Here is a 23,248-nt window from a genome sequence, read left to right as displayed (position 1 = left end):
AAAATGTCAAGTGTATTAAAAAAAAGAATTATTTAGTGACCTTCTCTATTCCCATCATTCAGCTTCAGTAAGTATTGACTGACAGCCAATCTTATTTCCTTTTCCCCAGCAATTCTGCCTCTCTCCCACAAGCATTTTGAAGCAAATTCCAGATACATCATCCATATTTTAGTATGTCTCCCTAAGTGTTAAGGACTCCTTTTAAAACAACTGTAATCATCATCATACCTTCTTTAAAATAATCAGCACTGCTGGCATAGTACTGGACTTCCACATGACCAACAACGGTTTGAATCCTGGGCCTGGTGACTTGAAAACTGCACTGAGTGCATTTGTTTGCATGCCCAAGATTCCAGGAAGAGAATGGAGAAGGAATTGTGACGTCATCCCTGCTGGGTTGTGATTTCTCACTTTCCCTCTCACTGTCTCTGTCTCCCTTTCTCTACAGCAAGTGCATGTACCCTATGTCAAAAACCTAAAAAAAAAAAAAACCCAAAAAACAAAAAACAAGCACTCCTTAAAATTGTCAAACATCCAGCCTGTAATTTGATAATTACATTTTTAACTGTCCTATAACTTTTTAAAGTTTTTTGCCATAGCATATGTGCAGTTGCCAGAGAGAGAGATGGAGAGAGGTAGATGGAGACAGGTAGAGAGAGGCATTGAGAGAGAAAGTGAGAAGCCACCTTCCCCCCCATAGGGGGCTGGCCATGCCACAGTCCCTTCTCATTTGTTCTTCTGGGATCTTGGACATGCAAACGTAACCAGTGTGGTTTTCAAGCCACCAGGTCCAGGATTTAAACTGTGGTTGGCCGTGTGAGAGTCCATCTCCTTAACCACCATGCCACCTGCTGGGCCCTGTATTTATTCATTTTAAGAATTGCCAGAGGGCTGTGGCCAGCAGGTGGCATGGTGGTTAAGGGTACTGGACTCCCACATGGCGGAGAAGGGTTCGAGTCCCAGACCTGGTGGCTTGCTTTCTTGCTTTCCCACTTTTTCTCTCTTTCTCTCTCTCTGGCTCTCTCTCTGTCCCCCTCTGGTCAAACTTAAGTAAATAAGTAAATAAATAAAGTTAAATAAAATAATTTTTAAAAAATTAAAAAAAAATAATTACCAGAGGTCATGTGTGCTAGTCAGAGAAGAAAGACAAAGGGAAATGGGGAGAAAGCACCACAACCTCTCCCCACCCCTGCCAATGTGGCATAGTCATGCTGCAGTCTCTTCTGCATTACCATCTTGAAGAGATTTGGGGCATGCATGCACATGTGCCTGGTGTGTTTTTCCAAGCTTCCAGGATGAGGATTTGAACCACAGTCGTTCATGTGGGATCTGACTCCCTTAACCTCTAGGCTATAGGGCCAACCCCACTTCATTGATATTTTATTTGTTTGTTTAAAAATTTCCTATAGGGTACATGTACTTGCTGGAGAGAAGGGAACAAAGAGAAGGAGAGAGAGAAAGCCCCAGGGGGATGACCATGCCACAAATCCCTTCTTCATTCTCTTGGGATTTGGGGCACCCACCCTCCTTTCCCCCACCCCCCACACACACCACAGGTGTGTTTCTCAATCTCTTGGGTCCAGGACTCGAATCCCATAGTTGATCATGTGGGAATCAGCTGCCTGAACCAATGATCCTCCTGGCTGACCCTTAATTAATATTAGCATCTGTATTTCTTTTTTTATTTGCTAAAACCCTATTTCTCAATGACCCTAACAATTATGTACTTGTTTTATACAAGATTCATATCCAGTAGTCTCAGAATAGCAATTTCTATACCACCATCATATTATTACTGAAAATAGTTCATGATTTTTCTTTATTTTTGTTATTTAGGTATTTCTTGCCAAGGATCTGTAGCCAAATTAGTCTGTTTTAAAGTCTCTTGGGTGCACAGGATCATATTTCATTTTCATTTTGTCTTCTAGTAATTTTAAATTTAAATTTTGTTTTGTAATTATGAGAATATTTACATGATTTCAGAACCAACTTTTAGGGGGAACAGTATATTCAAAGAGATTTTGCTTCTATCCTTGGTTCTTTCTATCCTATTTTCTTCCTTTCTCAAAAGAAGTCTGTTTATAGTTTATCATTTATTATTATTAATTTTTAAGGTTTTTGCCATAGGGTGCTTACATTTGCTGGAGAGAGAGAAGGAAAATGAGAAATCACTAGGAGGTAAGGGCTTGTCACATTCCCTTCTCCATTCTTCCGGGATTTTGTGCATGTACACAAAATATTTATTTATTTATATTCAGTCACTATGTATCATTGCATCATACCAAATGAAATTTCCCATCATGAATGCACTGTATATTAGTTCAGTCAAAGATATTACCATACACATTTCATCAACAGATAATTTTCCATTTTTGTGTCCATAAAATGTTTTACTTTCTTTTTCCCATCGATTCCCTCTCACTCATCCTCCCCCACTTTGCTCCCTCCTCCAGCACTATCTCTAGTATCATCATTGCTCTCCATACTTTTATACCTTTCAGTCTTTCAATTTCTGCCATAGAGTGCCGACATTTGGTATATATTGAGTAGGGGCATACAATCCCTCTCTTTCATGGTCTGGCTTGCTTTGCTTGGCAGTAAATCTTCCATATTTGTCCATTTTTTATCAAAGCCTGGCATGATTTCTAAGCCACTAGGTCTGGGACTCAGACTGTAGTTGGCTATATGGGGTCCAATGCCTTAACTACCATGCCACCTGCTGGCTCCTATAATTTATTTTTTAAAAATAATTATTTAATTTAATTTATTATTATTATTATTTTTAACTTTCTATAAGGCATGTGCATTCACCAGAGAGAGACACAGAGAGAGAGAGGGGGAAAGACAAAGTGAGAAAGCAAGCAGCCAGGTCTGGGATGCCAACTGTGGTCGGCCATATGAGTCCAGCATCTTAACCACCATGCCACCTAATGGCCTCCATTTATTTTATTATTTAAAAAAAAAATAAACATATATTTTTGAAGTTCTTCTTTTGATAAGCAGAATAGTGTATGTCATTTTTTGCATCCTACTTTTTTCACTTTATTATATCCTGGAGATAATTCCATAATATTATACAGAGATAGTCTTCATTCTTTTTATAGCAACATGGCACCTCAGTGTGTAGCTAGACCAGTTTATTCAACCTTTCACCTACTGATGGGCATTTGGATTATTGCTAGTCTTTTGCTTTTACATATGGTGCTGCAGGGATAGCTCTGTGTGCTATTTGTATTTTTGCCTATTTAGCTTTGGGAAATTTCTAGAAGCAGGATTGCTAGGTCAAAAGATAAATGCATCTAAGTTTACTAGATATTGCCAGTTTCCCTCCAAAGTAAAATGGTGTATATTAGTAATACATGAGCGTGCCACATAAGAAAGTTGTCAAACATTTGGATTTGCCAATCTCAAGGGTGAGAATTATTAATATATGACAATATAGTATCATTTGCATTCCTCTTTTTATGAACAAGATGGAACATCTTTTCATATTGGTGGGAGGAATGGATTCAATTTTAATTATTGCTGAACTTCTGTTCAGTTATCTCAACATTTACTTTTATTTATTTTTTAGAGAGGTTTTTTACTATAGGGTGTATATGCTCACCATAGAGAAGGAGATAGAAAGATAGAAAGCAAAAAATCACTCCCAGGTGGGGAGAATGGCCATACCACAATCCCTTCTCCTACATTCTCCTCTAGAGATTTTGGGCATACATGCACATGTGCCAGCCTGAATTTAAAACCACTGGGTATGGGACTTGAACCATGGTCAACTATGTGGGAAATGTAACCATTATGCCATCTGCTGGGCCCTATCTCAACATTTATTAGAAAGCTCATCTTTTCTCTACTGATTGAGATATTGCCATTAATTGACACTACATTTCTATTCACCGTTTCTTTTTCATTGGACTGTCTAATTATGTGTCTGTATCGAACTGTTTTAATTATAAAATACTTACATTTTGATGCCTTGCAAAACCAGCTTCTCATTGCTCTTTTAAAATTTTCCTGGCTAGCAGGTGGCACAGCGGCTATGGGTGCTGGGCTCCCATATGGCTGACCACAGTTCAAGTCCTGGACCTGGCAGCTTGCTTTCTCACTTTCCTTCTCTCTTTCTCACTCTGTCCCTCTCCATTCAAATTAAAATAAATAAATAAAGTTAAATTAAAAAAAAATTTCCTGGCTATTTTCCCTTGTTTGTTTTCTCAAGTAATTTAAATAATCTTTCTAGTGCTGGTAAAATATCTTAGGGTATTTTTATTGTGATTTGCTAAATTTATTAATTTAGAGAGAACTAACATCTGTATGATGTGGGTTTTTTTTTTTTTTTTATGCAAGAACATGGTATATGTCTTCCCAATTGTTCACATCTACTTTTGTGTTTTGGTGATTTGCTTATAACCGATAGAATGTGTTAGAAGTAATGGCTTAAAAGACTTAAGACATAGGGGGACCAGCAGTTAGCATAATGGCTATGTCACTGGACTCCCACGTAGTTGACTGCGGTTCATGTCCCGGACCCGGTGGCTTAAAACTCACACTGGGCGGGTCTGCGTGTGTGCCCAAGATCCCGAGAGGAGAATGGAGGAGAAGGGATTGTGGCATGGCCATTCCCCCTGGGGGGGGTGATTTCTCGCTTTCTATCTCTCTGTCTCTCTCTGTCTGTCTGGCGAGCGCACACACCCTATAGCAAGAACCTCTCCCTCAAAAAAAAGAAAAAAAAACAAGACTTAAGACATAAAAGGTAATACAACTTCTGCCCTGTTTTCTGTTTCAGTCTCTTTTCTTATCTTTGGAATATAGCTGCTAAATTGTTAGGAAATCCAGGCCACATGTAGGTGTTCTGGTCAATAACCCCTGTTAAGGTTCCAGTCAAAGCCAGTAACAACCATTGGTCTTATGAGTTACTAAGTCTTTAGATGATCCCAACTTTGAACTTTCATGCTACCCCAGCTGATGCCAAGTGAAATAGATTTGAACTATCCCCACCAACCCCTGTCCAGATTTTTGAGCTAAATATATACTATCAGTGTTTTAATCTAAGTTGACATATATATATATTTTTTTTTTGGAGAGGTTTTTTTTGCTATAGGGCGTGTGCCCTCGCCAGACAGACAGAGACAGACAGAGAGACAGAAAGCGAAAAATCACCCCTCAGGGGGGATGGCCATGCCACGATCCCTTCTCCTCCATTCTCCTCTCAGGATCTTGGGCACGCACGCACATGCGCCCGGCGTGAGTTTAAGCCACTGGGTCTGGGACTCCAACCGCAGTCGACTACGTGGGAGTCCAGCGACATAGCCATTACGCTAACTGCCGGTTCCCAGTTGACATATTTTTAAACCAACAATACCTAGCACCCAAATTTAACTCACGGTCAGCATGGTTTTAGTTTGTTTCGTCCGTCTTCCTACCTTTTTCCCAACTAATTTGAAGCTGATTCCTCACTATTTATCATTGATTTACACACACACACAAACACACAAACATAACTTATTGTATCTAATAAGTCTTTACGATTGTCAAGTATCCTGTCAGTGTTGAACTTTCCATTATTGTCTCATAAATTTTTTTTTAATATCTTACTTGTCTGGATCAGTATCCAATTAAGTTTTATATATTACAGTGAGTTAATATGCCACTTAATATCTTTTTTTAAATATATAGGACTCCCCAAATTTTAAAGGACTTGCTTTGTGTAAGGCTGTAGTAAGTTTGTAAAGGAGAATAGGTAGCATGAAGTTACTTAGTGAGAAAGAGATATACACACACAAAGACTATGAGACAAAGAATAACATGATCAGAGTTGGATGAATAAAGTGTTGTGAGAGTTGAGAAAAGGAAGAAAGCTCTTTTATGATCTTTAGGCTGTAGTGGCTGAGGTGTTTAGAGAGGCCCATATAGTTCTCTTAGTTACTTTGGGATACTCTAACAAAAATGTTGCAAACTAAGTGGCTTAGACGACAAACATTTATTTATTTATTTTATTTTGTAGAGAGGTTTTTGCTATAGGGCGCGTGCGCTCACCAGACAGAGATAGAAAATGAGAAATCACCCCCCCCAGGGGGGATGGCCACGCTGCAATCCCTTCTCCACACTGCAATCCCTTCTCCATTCTCTTCTCGGGATCTTGGGCACGCATGCACACGCACCCAGCGTGAGTTTAAGTCACCGGGTCCGGGACTTGAACCGCAGTTGACTACATGGGAGTCCAGTGACATAGCCATTACGCCAACTGCTGGTCCCCAAACATTTATTTTTTAAAGTTCTGGAGGCTAGGAAATCCAATCAACGTGCTGGCAGACTTGGTGTCTAATGAGGGCCTGATTCCTGGTTTCCAAATGGCCTCCGTCTTTCTATATCTTCACATAGTGGAGAGAGAGAGAGAGAGCTCTTATGTCTCTTCTTTTTATAAGGCCATTTGTCCCATGATGAGGGCTCTGCCTTCATGACCTGATTACTTCCAAAGTCCCCATCACCAAATACCATCCTACTGGGGCTTAGGGCTTCAACATATGAATTTTGGAAGGACATAAACATTTAGACCATAGGAGCAGGACAGAAAGCAGACAAAGATAAAGAATGGAAACCTCCACTAGGTTCCAAAGGACTTCACGAATCTCAAGACCAGTGAACCAAATGAGTAAAATACCTACTTTTCATGATTTTCCTCAGACTACCTTCACTTGAGTTTAATATTGATCCTCACAACCAATTTCAGCTTTCATTCTCACAGTCTTTAGTTTTCTAACTGCAAAAGCTCCTATGATAATTTGCATCACAAACTCTCAGAATTACTGAGGAGTCCTTTAAAATTGAGATTTTTACTCTGGGGGAAATGAATGTAAGAGCAGTTTTACTATAACAAGCATAACCATAAATATTTTAAATGTGATTCAGACGGAGAGGGGAAAACCTCAGCAGAAGGAATTTTTGCCCAAGTGTACACTTTTTTGGGGTAATACAAGATCAGAATTAAACTTTATTGATTTCTGCCTTACAGAAAATGCAAATAATACTGGTCTTGACAATCCAGCTACATCTCCAGAGTATTTATAAATCTAAATGAGAGGCTCTGATGGTTCAGAGAGCATTTTATTCATTTTGTCCTGTTTTAATCCCCTAAAGACCCACTGTAAGAAATAGGAGATATTTATGACCTGTGACTAATATCTAGTAATCATGATGGACAATGGTGCTTTTCATTTAAGAGCTATTTGAGGAAGGGGAAAGGCCTTCTATGGTCAGTAGGGCATTTTTAAAATCTAATAAACTGCTATTACTGCTTCAGTAATAAAAATGTAATGGCTTGTTAGACATAAAAATTGCATGAAACTTATTTAAAGACAAATTTGGGGTCAAATTAGGAGATTTACACATGTAATTATCCTGTGGATCTAGGTGAAAATGAATAACTTGCTTTTACTAAAATAATGTAGGAAGGCATGCTTCTTTCTTTCTTTCTTTCTTTCTTTCTTTCTTTCTTTCTTTCTTTCTTTCTTTCTTTCTTTCTTTCTTTTTTGGAGAGGTTTTTGCTATAGGGCATGTGTGCTGACCAGAAAGAGAGAGACAGAGAGACAGAAAGTGAGAAATCAGCCCCCCGGGGGATGGCTATGCCACAATCCCTTCTCCATTTTCCCGGGATCCTGGGCACGCACGCACATGCACCTGGCATGAGTTTAAGCCACCAGGTCCAGGACTCGAACCTCGGTTGACTACATGGAAGTCCAACGACATAGCCATTACACCACAATATCATTTTATTAACATTAAAAGATATGTTCTTTTTAGAAATATAGACAGAATAGATAAATGAAAAAAGAGAAAAGAAAAATAATCCTAGACTCTCACTACCCAGAGATAAAAACTGTTTTTTCAGTACACATTCTTCCAGTCTATTTTAAATTATTGTTTTATGTATAATTAATATTATCAAAAAATGTGTTTGCAACTTGATACACTTATATAATTAGTATATTTTATTTAATCCTTTAATAATTATTGGGGCCACAGTTGGTGTGGTGGTTAGGCGCTGGACTCCCAGCCCACATGGCTGACCATGGTTTGAGTCCTGGGCCTGGCAGCTTGCTTTCTCACTTTCCCTCTCTCTCTGGTAAACACTCCCTCCCTCTTCCTTCCTTCCCTTCCTTCCTTCTCTTTACCCCAAATAATTAAATTTATCCTTTATTCCTTCTTTCTCTCTCTCTTTTTCAATGAGAGAGAGACAGACAGACTGACATAAAGACAGGTACCCCCAACAGAGCCTTCATGCCACGTCTACTCCCAATCTCAGCTGGCCTGGATCATGGGCAAATATGCACACCAGCATGCTTAGGGAGGCCTAGAGATGTGAACCTAGGACCTTTTATCTGTGAGTCCAGCTGTGCTGTCACTGTGCCACCACCTTGCCCAGCATTGGGCCATTTTTGAGAAATGAACAAAATGGAAATTAAAAATGTTAAAATCTGTATCTGCATCTATCAGGGTTTGATTTTCTTTTCTTTCTAAAACTCAGTTATGACCATGTCACTCCTGTTATTAAAATATTTTCTGGGTGCTGGCAGGTGATATAGTGGTTAAGGCACTGACCTGCGACATGGTTGATTGTGGTTCAAGTCCCTGACCCAGCAGCTTGAAACACACCAGGCACATGTTCATACACATCCCAAATCCTGAGAGAATGGAGAAGGGATTGTGGCATGGACATCTCCCCAGGGGGCAATTCCTCACTTTCTGTCTATCTCTGTCTCTCTGGCAAACATATGCACCCTATAGCAAAATTCTCTCAAACATTTTTTTTTCTGGTTTCTTTCTTGTCATTTGAAGTCCAGACTCTTTAGCATGGTATTCAAGATTCTCTAAGATTTGTCTTTATCTTTTTAATCTCATTTAATACTGCTTTCCCATAGGAAACAACAATAGCAACTCATGTTTATTAAGCTTTAAATTATGTCCCATATATTGAGGTAAGAGTTGTGGTGTAGGTACTATTATTTTTACTATTTTAAAGTTGTGAAATAGGTTTTTAAAATGTAGGAAGCTTGCCCAAGATCAGACAGTAAACAGCATTTACTTTTTTCCCATTTTGTTTTCATTGCCCCAAATAATTAAACTTTTCCTTTGCTAGTTTAAGGTCCTCAGTTCATGGCTCTATCCAGCAGAGTCCAGCAGAGTCTGAGAGGAAAGATACATTCTTCCCTTTGCCTTAAAGAAGTTTAAGTTCCACTTAGGGACTAGCAGGTGGCATGGTGGTTAAGGTGCTAGATCCCACATGGCCGAATCCATGGTTCACACATTGGGATGCATGTCTATTGTGCACAAGAGGAGAATGAACAAGAAGGGATTGTGGTGTGGCTAACCCCCCAGTGGAGTGATTTCTCATTTTTTCTGTTTGTGTCTGTCTCTGGCAAGTACATGAACCCTACAGCAAAAATCTATAAAAAAAAAAATAAAAAATAAAAAGAAAAAAGGAATTCTATGTGGTCCAGTCATCTGTTTATTTCAAATAACAATAATAGAGATGAGCTTTAGAATATCATGCTAATATGCCTCTTTTGTATACTTGGAGAATATTAGAATGCCCAATAAGGGAAATATAGCTCCCTACAGAATATTTCATTGAATAATAAAATTTTTGAGCTGCTTGCTTTGCATTGATGATCTATGGCAATATGTGCATATTATTTTTATATTCTGTGGTAAACTATAGCAATAATAATTCAGGGCATAAGGGACAGTAATAGATTGCCAACTATGATTGTCTTTAATGAAATTGAAGTCTCACTGGAAAATGATGGGGAATTAATGACTTAAGCAATAAGCCCAAATTACTGCACCCTATACAAAAGAAATGGTAGAAACACCTCCTGTCTCAATGGCTTTTCTCCCTCTGTCTTGATTAGAAATGATTTGGAAGCCGAAGAAAGGCCTGAGTTGCTTTGTGGTATAAAAAGTAACCTGGAGTTCTCTTGAAGGTGTCAGTGCAGCGTAGTCACTTGGTTGCAAGTGGCGCAGTATGGCATCTAAAGAAATGTATTCCAAGCTTATGAGGTTCCATATAGTGGCCTGGCCTGGCCTTTTCCTTTCCTTTCCTTTCCTTTCCTTTCCTTTCCTTTCCTTTCCTTTCCTTTCCTTTCCTTCCTTTCCTTTCCTTTCCTTTCCTTTCCCTCCCTTCCTTCCTTCCTTCCTTCCTTCCTTCCTTCCTTCCTTCCTTCCTTTCTTTCTTTCTTTCTTTCTTCTTTCTTTTTTCTTCTCTTTTCTTCTCTCTCTTTCTTTCTTTCTTTCTTTCTTTCTTTCTTTCTTTCTTTCTTCCTCCCTTCCCCCTTTCTCTTGCTTGCTCTTTCTCTCTCTTTCATTCTCTCTCTCTTCCTCCCTTTCTCCCTTTCTCTCTCTCTCTCTCTGTTTGTTTGTTTCTTTCTTTTCTTTCTTTCAGAAAGTGACAGGCAGCCCAAGGGGTTCCAATGTCACAAATCACCCCTAGCCTCGGCCAGTCCTAGGTCATGGCGCACATGTACCCAGCATACTCAGGGAGGTCTTCAGAGGCAAACACGGAACGTCCATGTGAGTCAGTCTCTCAGAGCATCACGTTTTGCCATTGTTTAAGTAGCAGGTATCTCTTTGCTGGGCCCTTACTCTCTTTCTCACCAGAGGAGACAATGGCCTGAGGAGCCATATCACTTCCAGTCATTTTTCTTACACTGTGGATTCTACTCAGAATGTCCATCAAGAAGTTCTTAGGACAACAATGTCAATTGTCTGAAATCCCACTTTCTGCTTAGTTCAGGAAAATTTAGTGAGGGAATTATGGTGGAGTTTATTTTGCTTCAAACTACCAAACTACTACTACCAAACTATGTGAAAGTGTATGATTCCTTTGTTGTTATTTGTCACAAAATAAAGAAACAAAAAATTAAGTGTACAGTTATTCCAAGTTTTTTTTTTTTTTGAGAGGTTTTTGCTATAGGGCGCGTGTGCTTGCCAGAAAGAAATAGACAGACAGAAAGTGAGAAATCACCCCCCAGGGCCAAGTTTTGTCTTCTATCCCTCATTTCTTCTCATTCATTGAGAGAAAAGTATTCTGATCAGGTTGGCAACTTTCTTGGCTCCCTTCATACCTAAAGCTATTGGCACCCTGCAGAAAGGCACAGAAGCCAGAGATTGTCCCTCCCCATTAGGGTCTTAAAACCTTGGATTTCATTTCAATAGTGCAGGCCTATTGGCTTGCCCTTGGACACAACCCCAGCCTCTTTGGATGGTGGCTTAGGCAGATGGTCTGCTGGGTTTTGCTTTGGCTTCTTCCCAAGGTGCTGCTCTGCCTATATGTAGCCAACAGGTAAGGACAGACCAACTTCTCAGTGTATAGGCTCCTAGGTCCTCCAAGCTAACCCTGTTTTTCAGTCCCTTGGGCCCCCACTTTTCAGTAAAGAAGCCACTAAATTCAATTGCAGAGGTAGCTGAGAGAGACACCAAGAATTACAAGATAATGTCCCCTACTCTTTAGAAGTTATAGTCAGGGTAGATGAGAGGCATATTTGAGAAATAACTTATAAGTTAGATGATACAATTCACAGGCTGTTATAGGACAGCTGTGAAGATCATGTAAGAAATATTTACTGTGCATCTGCTTATATAGCACTTTAAAAACTGTGTAAATATAATTCTTTATTATTGGGCATGATTGGGAGACAATATGTTTTGGTTAGTCCAACATTGGACTAGCATATGAAGTATGTTAGTGACATTGACTGAAGTATCCTTAATTCCAAAGTCACACCTAATTTTTAAGTTTTAGTTTTGTAATTTAATGTTTCAGTATACTCTATATATACCCAATATACCTAATGGAAAAAGCTCCAGTTAACCATCTGGATTTTTGTTTGTTTGTTTGTTTGTTGTATTGGTTAGACAATAAGGTATGCAGTGCTAAATATGCTTTAATCTTGGATAATTTGGAAGGCATATTTTGGTCTTACATAGCCTTAGGGCAAATCAAATGAGGTCATAGATGCATTGGGAATAGATGCCTTATGCAGATGTGAAGGGATTATGGTTTCACAGTATTGAACAGGAAGTAAAAGTATCTGTTAAGAGAGGATTTAAATAAATAAGATGTTGAACTTACCCCAAATTCAACTATATTTGGGAGTAGAAGACATATGACCCAGCATTATAGAAAGAAAGAAAGAAAGAAAGAAAGAAAGAAAGAAAGAAAGAAAGAAAGAAAGAAAGAAAGAAAGAAAGAAAAAAAGAAAAGAAAAGAAAAGAAAAGAAAAGAAAAGAAAAGAAAAAAGAAAAATCCCTGAAAGCAAATTCAATGTCTGCTATATATAACATATTTGGCCTTCATGAGTTGCATGGTAGGCTCTTCAAGAAACCAGAAGAGTGGTAAACTATTCACCAAGAGCTTTCAAAGAAATGAAGTAAGACTATTAACTAAGTAAGTAGAGTGCAAAGAAGTTGACTTGGAGAACAGTGGAAGGAAGCACCTGCATTATATATTGGATAGCCTGGAGGAAGGAAAACTGCCAGAAGGAAGGGAGCAGATTAACTTTTTAGCAAGGATATGATCTTGTTCTGGTACTCAGGAAACGGTTTTACGTAGCAATGTAGGGGTTAAAATGGATTTATGGTCAATGACTTAACCTGTACAGTTTGTTTCTCAAGAGCACAGACATTTTGGAAGACAACATCGTACTTCAGTGTTCTGTAGCCTCAGTCATTAATTGTTCTTTGTAGCATTGGCCTGTTGAAAAGTTTGGAAGCCTAAGGTAAGAAGAGGAAAGAGGAGGCTTTCCATGGATATGCTTTTTTCCTGCTCCTGCTGACATGGCAAACTCACACACTCTAGAGCCAGAGGGACCCAGATTCTAGGTCTACCTTCACCACTCAATTGCTCTATGTCCTTGGGAAGGTCATCTCTGAGCTATAAACCGGTGATAGAAAAAGAATCTGCTGTTGCTTTGCTTCATATCAAAAGTACAGTCTGATTCCTGCTGTACACAGTACAAAACTCTGTATCCCTGCTGGATTCCTGAAGAGAAGTCATTTGATCTCTAGTCCACACCTTCCCTCCCCACTTCTCTTCATTGATTTGGGTAAGAGATCAGTGAATGTGGAAAAACAACAAAACAAAATAAAACAAAACAAAACAAAAAACAAAGAAAACCAGTCCCAGAAGTTGGTAAGTTAAGAGGGGATTTAAATAAAGTGAGTGTTTATCCAAGTTTCTGCTATTCTTTTTTTGGTTCTGTGGGAAAGGGAAGGGAGTGATTTCTTCATTCTATTTAGTGCGTCAGAGTTGCCAGGACTTAAGGGTGGATAAGAGCTATTTCTCGATCGATCCCTACCTCACCTCTCAGTGTAGCCAAAAGTTATCCCGTGTCCAGTGTCCCCATCTTACAAAACATCACAGAAAAAAATTCAAATTTTCACATCCAACCTGTTCTCTCAACCAAAGTAAAAATCCTCAGGGTTACATAGCTGATCAAGGTGATCTGGGTTATCCCACTAACAATTTAAATTTAAATTTAAATTTAAATAGTTTGCTAGTACAACCCTAACCATGTACTGATACTTGCTGATACTAATATATTTCTTTTGACTCTTTTACCCTTCCCCCTACAGTTAATATTTTAATATATAAGATACTGGATTTTTATAGAGTGTTTCCTTTGTCAAACTATTTTAAGAAATATATTGAAAAGTACTTGAGTGTTTTTCTCCAGGAAAATTTCTTTGTAGAAATAGAGTGTATGTTATACATTTATGCCTATGCTATGCAAGCAAATAGGGCCCAGAGTTGGCAAAGATCTGAGATTGAACTAGAAGAGAGCAAGTGATTTATCTGAGTTTGGCTCAAGTTCCCTGCTATTTTCTTCTCTCATGATCTGGGTTATCTTTCTCTCTCTCTGACAAAATAAAATTTTTCATGTGCCATTATTTTTAAATGATGCATTAGAGCCACAGTTCAGTCAGGCCCTAAGGAAAACAAGTTGGACACAGAGACTTGAGGCTCTTCCAGCTAACAAAGGAATGAAGGAATTTTCTATAACATTGTAGACACCAGGTTTAATATAGTTTTCCCATGACAACCAATTAGTATGTTTTAGATTAATGGTGACATTCCACAGGAGATAACATTAAGGTTTTGCAGTTTTGACGTCTTAAGGGGGCATATTACACATTATCTAGCAAGGACAAATTTCTTTTTGTTATGAAATACTAAGTAGGATGATTATGAGATATGGAACAGGTATAAATCTATCCAAGTGCCTACATCTGATAGGTGATTAGGATTTCTATCCTTATGAATGTTCCTAGCCTTCATCTTAATGTAAGTAGTTCTTCTAATGGTTATACTACAAGAATCTTGTCTCCATGCTGCACAACTACCAGTGATTTTAGCAACTGTTTGTAAAATAGTTCAGATATTGTAGCAAGTTGCTTGGATTCAGAAAATCCTTGTACTAGCTATTTGTTTATGTTGTTTTTGCAGCATTGAACATGTCACCTAATTTCTCATTTTTATTTGAGAAACCAGACACTGTGAAGCAGAGTTTTTTTTTAAGTATTAATAATTGTAAATTACTTTGAGAAATGAATTGTTAGATAAATGATGAGGCATACATAGATGGACATTTATTTTTGAATTTAATCTTATATAGTCATTCTCTTAGTCCATCAGGGCTGCTAAAACAAAATGTCATACAGTAGGTAGCCTTATAAACAACAAAAATTTATTTTTCACAATTCTGAAGTCTGTGGAGTCAAGATCAAGATACCAGTAGATTCAGTGTCTTCTGCGGGCCTGCTTTCTGGTTAAAGGAGGGCAGCTTCGTGTGATATCCTCACATAGTGAAAGGGGTAAAAGGATTTTCTCTTGGACTTCATTTAGGATTAGGCCACTCTACTCAATGACTCAATCACTACCCAAAGGTTCCATCTCTTAATATAATTGCTCTGAGGATTAGAATTTCAACATTTGAATTTTGGGGAAAGAAATACTTAAACCATAGGAGTCATTATTTTGCAACCTGATTTTGCATTTTTTTCTGAGTTCCTTCTTTCCTTTGGTTCAAACAAAACATCATCCCAGGTTTCTGAAATCCTTATTTCCCCAAATTCAAAATTTTGAAACTGTATATAGTTACTTTGAAGGTCAAGAAAATAGGTATTTATTCTGAATATTGATTGTATGATATCTTCCATTATGTAAATGCAAAGTCTTAAAATGGTCAGTTTCTCACCACAGAAGGTTTTTTTGTGAACCATTCTTTTGTGAACTAGTACTTCTAAGCTTCTCTTGACTTATAATTTATCTTCAAGTTTAAGTCTAAACCAGCTGGACTAAGCTACTTACAGCTTTCCACATGAGGCTGGCATCTGTGGTCACCCGTTACCTATTCTTGGAATGTTCCTACTCTCTTTGCCTATCTGAGGCCTTCCTTTCCTGCACAGTGTAGTTTAAGGCTGCCTTGACCTTCCTCCACATGATCTTTCCCTCTGCTGAGTCCCTACTCTTTCCTTCACCCATCCTCCTGTCATCTCTGTCTCCAGAATGAATTGGGAGATATGCTATGGGTGCAACTCTATCTCCTACTCCTTTGCATCCTCCAAATAATTTTTTTTTTTGGAGAGGTTTTTGCCATAGGGCATGTGTGCTTGCCAGAAAGAGAGAGATGGAGAGACAGAAAGTGAGAAATCACCCCCCCCAGGGGGGATGACCATACCACAATCCCTTCTCCTCTATTCTCCTCTTGGGATCTTGGGCACGCCTGCACACACGCCCGGCATGAGTTTAGTCACTGGGTCCAGGACTTGAACCGCGGTCGACTACATGGGACTCCAGTGACATAGCCATTAAGCTAACTGCTGGTCCCGCATCTTCTAAATTTTAAGTATTGCAAGTTGAATATAGTTAGCTCATGGCTGTCATGGATAAATAGCTTCATCCCATACTATAGTATTGAGAACATTGCTTAATATTTACTGAATGGGAATTTTACAATGAAGTCATATATGATTACCAAAGGATGACCAAAGGATAAGACAAAAGTGTTTTTAAGCAATTATTTATTTAATTTATTATTATTTTTTAAAATTTTAATATAGAGCACATGTGCTTACCAGAGAGAAAGAAAGAGAGAAAGAGAGATAGAGAGAGAGAGAGAGAGAGAAAGCAAGCCACCAGGTCTGAGTCTTGAATTGTGGTCAACTATGTGGGAGTCCAGCACTTTAACCACTGCACCACTTGCTGGTCCCTAAAGGTTTTTATTATTATTATTTTATTACTATTATTTAATAATGTGTTTAATTATCTGTTCCATGTGTGAGAGAGACAGAGAAAGACAGCACCCCTAACAGGGTCTTAATGTTGTAGTCTACCTTCAACCTCAGCCAGTCTGGATCCTGGGCAAGTGTGTGCCCAGTGTACTTAGGGAGGTCTCCAGACTTGAACTGGGAAACTTCCTATGTGGGATTACCTCACAAAGCACTACATTTCACTATTGTGTACTTTGCCCTCCCCCATATTAGCTTTTTAAATGGCTATCTGCAAAGAAATTAATATGGAAGTATAAAATTTGAAATGCTCACTATAAAAGAGGCACAAAATTGCATGTGTTTATTAGTAACATAAATTTCCTATTTAGTAGCATATAAGATACAAAAAACTGCTAACACAATATGGTTCTTAGTGCAATTAAAAAGTAAAAGTATATTGGGGCTGAGTGGTGGCACAGCGGTAAAATGTAGTATTCTGCAATGCTAATGTGTGTAGGAAAGTTCAGAGACCTTTCTGAGTACACTGGGCATATTTGTGCCCATCATCAGGGCTAGCTGAGGCTGGGGGTGGGTCATGGTGTCAAGACCCTGATGGGGGTGCTGTCTCTCTTTTTTTTGTTTTTCCCTCTCTCTTTCTTGTTCATGGAAGAAATAAATAAATAAACTTAAAAAGGAAAAAGGGACCAGTCATTGGCGTAATTGCTATGTTGCTGGACTCCCATGTAGTCGACTGTGGTTCGAGTCCTGGATCCAGCAGCTTAAACTCATGCCGGGTGCATGTGTGTGCGTACACAAGATCCCAAGAGGAGACTGGAGGAGAAGGGATTGTGGCATGGCCATCCCCCCAGGGGGTAATTTCTCACTTTTTGTCTCTCTGTTTCTCTTTCTGGTAAGCATATGCGCCCTATAGCTAAACCAAAAAAGAAAAAGAAAAGAAAAAAGTAGCAGTTCAGCCCTTGAAAGGGCTACTTCTATATTGGTAGGTAATTGTAAACTAAACCTAAACTTTTCTTAAGCCATTTGCTTATTCACACAAGCAGTTTTTCATGTACAATTTCTTAAATATGCCATTTTATTCATTCATTTGTTTTACATTCACCAAAGACAAAAACAGACCAGAACAAATAGTGAATTAATAAAATGGTGATTTTATTAAGCAATAAGCGGGGTAGAGGTAGAAGACTGAGATCTCATAAGTCAGAGGAAGAAGATCCCAAAGGAAAGTAGCACAAAGCCCTGGAAGTTGGAGGAAACCAGTGTGATGGTCCACTGAGAAGAAGGCCAAGATGAAAGGTGGAGAGATTGAGGGGGGCCAGGAACCAGATCAAGCAAGGCCTAGTATGCTGCTGAAGGAAAGTGAGTTTTTTTTTTTTTTGTTTTGTTTTTTGTTTTTTTGTTTTTTTCTTTTTTTGGAGAGGTTTTTGCTATAGAGCATATGCGCTCGCCAGACAGAGAGAGACAGAGAGACAGAAAGCGAGAAATCACTTCCCCAGGGGGGATGGCCACACCGCGCACTCCCTTCTCCTCCATTCTCCTCTCAGGATCTTGGGCACACACGCACACACGCCCAGTTTGAGTTTAAGCCACCGGTTCCGGGACTCGAACCACAGTCGACTACGTGGGAGTCCGGCGACATAGCCATTACGCTAACTGCTGGTCCCAGGAATGTGAGTTTTGTTTAAAGGGCAATGGGAGACCTTTAAATTGTGTGAGGCAGAATGATGATTGGATCTGATTACATTTCTCAAAGATCTCTTAGTTTTCCCTGGGAAGGATGAATTGGAGGGATCAAGAACAAAAGAAAAAAGGTTGATTAAGAGGCTAGTGCCATGTTGGTGTGGGTCAGAGTGTCAGCAGTGGACACAGAGGCAGATGTATGGCTTTGAGATGCATTTGGGATATGTACATTTGGAGATAAATACATATGGACTGGGGCATGCTGTAAGGGATGAATCCAGGATGAATCTCTTGTCTTTTCGTTTATCAGCTCTCTGTCCCTCAAGGTTATTTTTACTTTTATTAAAAACCCAAGTCTTTTAGATCATTTTAAAAACTATGAAGAAAAGAAATATAGGGAAATTACATTCATGGCTTAAAAATGTCTTGTGAATTCTGAACATTTGGTCTTATGGTGGCTTTTGGCCAAAAGCAATAAAAGTATATGTGTGCACTGGGTACATAGCTGGCCAGATTGTGGGATCATCTTGAAATATATTGGAAAATGTTTCAGTCTCTTGAACCACTTCTGATTATAATATAAGTTCTACCAGTCCAACTAATTTTATATGTGCAGAAAGTGGTACAATTCCATGGGAAATATAAATTTTTCATTGACTAGCAGCCTGTAACTGCTTTAAGTGTAATTATACATTTTTCATTTAAGATCAATTTCACAAAATCATTTTTATGACCTGAGGCTGCCTTCTTAATAATTGGGTGTAGCTAATTTATTAGAGTTTGCATGTGTTGGTATTGGTACCATTCTTGCCTAGGTTAAATTTAGAAAGAGGCTCCATGTGGATATGAAAAAGACTCTCTGGTTTCGTATTTTTCCCTTATGCTGATGCAATGAGCCCTCTTTTCTTTCTCAGCATATACAGTTCTGGAGAAACCCATGATAACCTGTTCTTAAAACAGCTCAGTAGACAAATGAGGATATTTTCTATTTAATTCTAGGGAAGATGCCCCCTCAGAACATAATTAAATCTGATCTCTCTCCCTTGAAGTGGTATGAATAATTCATGGAATTTAGGCATAATGAGGTTCTAGGCTTTGGGAAAATTTTAGTTGATCTGCAAAGGTTATTCTTATTATTTTCATTAAAGGAAAAGATCCTGTGGAGATGTCTTCTATGCCAAGATTCAATGCCATGGACACTCCACTAAGGAAATGTGGGGTTGGAGCTATGTCACTTCATGTGGAGAGAAATGTACTTGTAAAAATACATAATGCAGTTTGCTTATTTGAACTTGAATCTACTCAGAGACTTTTCTCCCTTGAGTAAATAAGATGTGAGCAAGAGGCCTGGTATCATTGAGTGGGCGGCGTCTAGCATTAATGAGATCATCCCCATTCTTCCCCTTTTCTTCTATGTGGATCATCAGGAGGGGTTTGGCTGTTAGAATTTAGTAATCTGGCTATGCTCTTAGAAGTCCTAGAGGAGTAGCTAGTAGGGCTACCCAAGGAAGCTCTGTGTGGACTCAGCTCTCATGGCCTATTTCCCTTTTAATAGCAGTAGTCTAGAGCCTTTAATCTATTATTATTATTATTATTTTTTGAGAGAGATTTTTTGCTATAGGGCACATGTGCTTGCTGGAGAGACAAAGAGAGACAGAGAGACAGAAAGTGAGAAATCACTCTCCAGGGGGGATGGCCATGCTGCAATCTCTTCTCCTCCTTTCTCCTCTCAGGATTTTAGTCATGCATGCACATGTGCTCAGCATGAGTTTTAAGCCACCGAGTCCAGGACTTGAACTGCGGTTGACTATGCAGTAGTCCAGCAACATAACTATTATGCCACTTGCTGATCCTGATCCTTTAATCTTCTTCCTATGAGAAATATAGGTCTTACTCTTTTTTCGAGGATGCCAACAAGGCAGCATTTAATTAATTTTTTTTTGAACCCAAATCAATTAGTTAAGTTTTTAAGCATTTTTAAGAACATGGACGCAGGGGCCACCTAGTGGCATAATGGCTAATGTGCTGGACTCCCACATGCCCAACTGTGGTTTGAGTCCAAGACCCAGAGGTTTGAAACTCACACTGGGCACATGTACATGCATGCCCAAAATCCCAAGGGAAGAATGGAGAAGAAATTGTGGCATGGCCATACCCCCCTTGGTGGTGATTTCTTGCTTTCTGTCTCTCCAATAAGTGTCCAGCCCTATGGCAAAAAAAAAAAAAAATTAATACATAAAAATAGCAAAACATAGCCACTGTGCATATTTGTGATTTTGTGATATTTATGGTATACAGTATGATATTTCAGTACATGAATATTGCATGTAATGATTTGTAATGATTAAATCAGGACAAGTAGAGCATATCCATCATCTCAAACATTTATCATTACTTTTTGTTGAGAACATTCAAAATCCTTTCTTTTAGCTATTCTGAAATATACAAATAATGGTTAATTATTGTCACCCTATTGTGTTATGGAACACTAGAATGTGTTCCTTTTATCTAACTGTGATTCTGTATCTTTTAAGCAACATCTCTCTATCTTTTCCTGGTTCCAATCTTAGCCTCTAGTAATCACTATTCTACTCTTAATATTTCTACAAGGTCAACTTTTGTAACTTCCACATATGAGTGAGAAAATGTGTATTTCTTTCTGTGCCTGGATTATTTCACTTAACATAATGTCCTCCAGGCTTGCCCATGTGGCACGGCAACATTTCAGATGCTGATATGAAAATGATAATACTTGGCTTCTACATTAAAAATAAAAAGAAAAAGCTTACAATTTAGAGCTTAAAATTTAGTTAGAAGATGAGAGGAGGGCATCAGTCTGTGATGAGGGAGCCAGTGGTGGAATTAATGCTCATGGGAGGAAGAGGTCGCTTTATATCAAACAGAAAATATATGAAAGGCTCCTTCACGTAGGTACTTTGGGTAGGCTTTGAGTGATTTAGGAAATTTTGATGAATGGTGAGAAAAGAAAGGGACACCTTAAAAGGCCCATGACGGGAATGGACATGGCCTGTTGGACAATAGTGAGGATCCCAGTTAGATCTCACAGGAGGTTTGTACTAGGGAGATAAGTTTGGGACTAGGATATAGAGGCCATGAAAGCTGGGGTGAGGTGTCTGGACTGAAGGCCGAGGGGAGCCTTAACAGGCTTTGGGGAAAGGAGAACATGGGATCCAACTGGAATTTAGAAAGATGCATCCAGTACCTCGGTTTGCAGTTTGCAAATGAAGAACTTCAGGCTGAGATTCAGTCTAAGATTGGAGGCCACTGTACTTTCCGCAGAAGTGGAAAAGACTCGGAAGGGAACAAGCACTAAAGGAAGGGAAAGGCAGGGTTCGCTGGTACAAAGGAGGAACGAGCAGTTCTCCATGACTGGCTCGTTGTGGGAAAGGACAGTGAGGGCAGGAGTGAAGGTTATAGTTGGCACCATTCACCCCTCCTGGTCTGTTTTTGCACTTCCTTCTCCATAGTATTTAGTCCTGTAATAGAGAGAAAATTTACTTAAAGATAATGGAGGCTTAATATTTCATTCTTAGGAGGACTTCCATATATTTTCCAAAGACCCAAAACAGTTGATAGGCATGAAGATGAATTTTCCAATTGTGACTTATGGGTTACCACAGACCAGGAGGAGAGAATATGTAAATATGTTTATGCAGAAATCTTCTCAAAGCCGCTTTAACATACATGAGGGACATCTCTGAATAAGGGCTGCCTTGGGTGTATGTTACCTGATGGACCCCACCACTTGGACCTGCCACGTGTAAACTTAGATGTTAGATGACCAGCACGCTTAGGGAAAGTCATTGGTGCTTTCTTCTTGTAGAGTACAGTGATGTGCCCCAATTTCTAAACCCTTGAAATAAGGAGCCACTTAGAATAGCAGGTACATAGTCCTTGCTGCATTCCCTACGATGTGATGGTAGTATAGTGTTTGTGGCAGAAACTTAGGCAGTACAATTTGAGAATTGGTTGTAATTGCCCTATGGCTCTGTGCTTCTGCCGTGGCATGAAGGCACCCAGTCCATGGAGCTTATAGTCCAAAGAACCCTAGACATTAGATATTTGTTTTTTTTCCCTGAAGTACCTAGGGCCCGTATGAAAGCTAAGGAAACAGCATACATACTGACAGGTTAGGCAATATTTGCTAACCAGAGGACTGTGAACTTCCTGGGGAGGGGGTATGAATTTGTTTCTTAGGCACATACTATATATACACAGTAGCGAATTCTCATCTAACACACTCATAGCTGTACAGGAACTGGCATATAGTAAGTGCTTTTAAATGTTTGTTGAATGAATATATGAATGTTGTCAGATACCTTACTGAGTCCCTGCAGATCCTTTGGGCCTCTCAGCTGCCTCACTGGATGAGAGACAGAGGTAGAGGTATAGAGGTAGAGAAGGTAGAGAGGTAGAGAGAGAGAGAGAAAGGGAGAGAGAGATGGAGATAGACCAAGATCAACACATCAGACTGTATGCTTGAGGAAAAGTGCCTGACAACAGTGTGTGAATGAGCGTCCTGTCAAGCATAGCAGGGAAGTGTCTCTTTTCAGCAGCTAAGGGGACACTGGACTGCTTCTTCAGTCCCATCCACTGGGGCTTTTGGGGGAACTGACTGAGAGATGAGACTATAATGGCCTAAAGAATCCCTTAACAGAATTAACTCTCATTTACTTTGTGGTCAGGTGCTAACTGTCCAGGAGAGTGTGCATTGTTCTTTGCCGAAAGAAATGTTTTTGGTTATCCTGCTTTCCTTCTTGTAGAAGTTGTGTTGGAACCATAGAAAAATATAGCAGAACATTATTTACTGTGAAGCACTAACAGGCTGGGTCTCTGGTGCCTTGAAGGACTTGGTTTATCTATCAAAGCACCTAAATTATACCCAGGGAGGAAATTAGAAGCTGGCAGATTTGGATTCACCTTCATAGAGGGCAATAAACACACAGGTTCTCAAATTTCGATCAGACACAGTGTGGGAATTGTTATTTATTTAGCTTCTTAAAGAGCTTCCTTTTTCTTCCCTAGCAGCTAACTTATATTATCACAATTCCTGGGATTGCCTGGGGCAGCTTGAGTTTAACTAAGGCTACGTGTGTAGAGTAGGTAGCTTTTTAAACACAACTTTGGACCAAACAGTCTGAAAATTGTGTTCTTAGTTAAAAGGAAGGAGCTTCCATCCCCTCTCTTCTATATCCATTTTCACTAAGCGAATCTCTGGTTTCTGTGGTGCCAAGTTACAGATTTTGAATTAGTCCTGACAGGA

This window comes from Tupaia chinensis, unplaced genomic scaffold (genome assembly GCF_000334495.1).
Source record: "Tupaia chinensis unplaced genomic scaffold, TupChi_1.0 Scaffold000622_1, whole genome shotgun sequence".
Lineage (NCBI taxonomy): Eukaryota > Metazoa > Chordata > Mammalia > Scandentia > Tupaiidae > Tupaia > Tupaia belangeri.
This window is presented reverse-complemented; position numbering follows the sequence as displayed.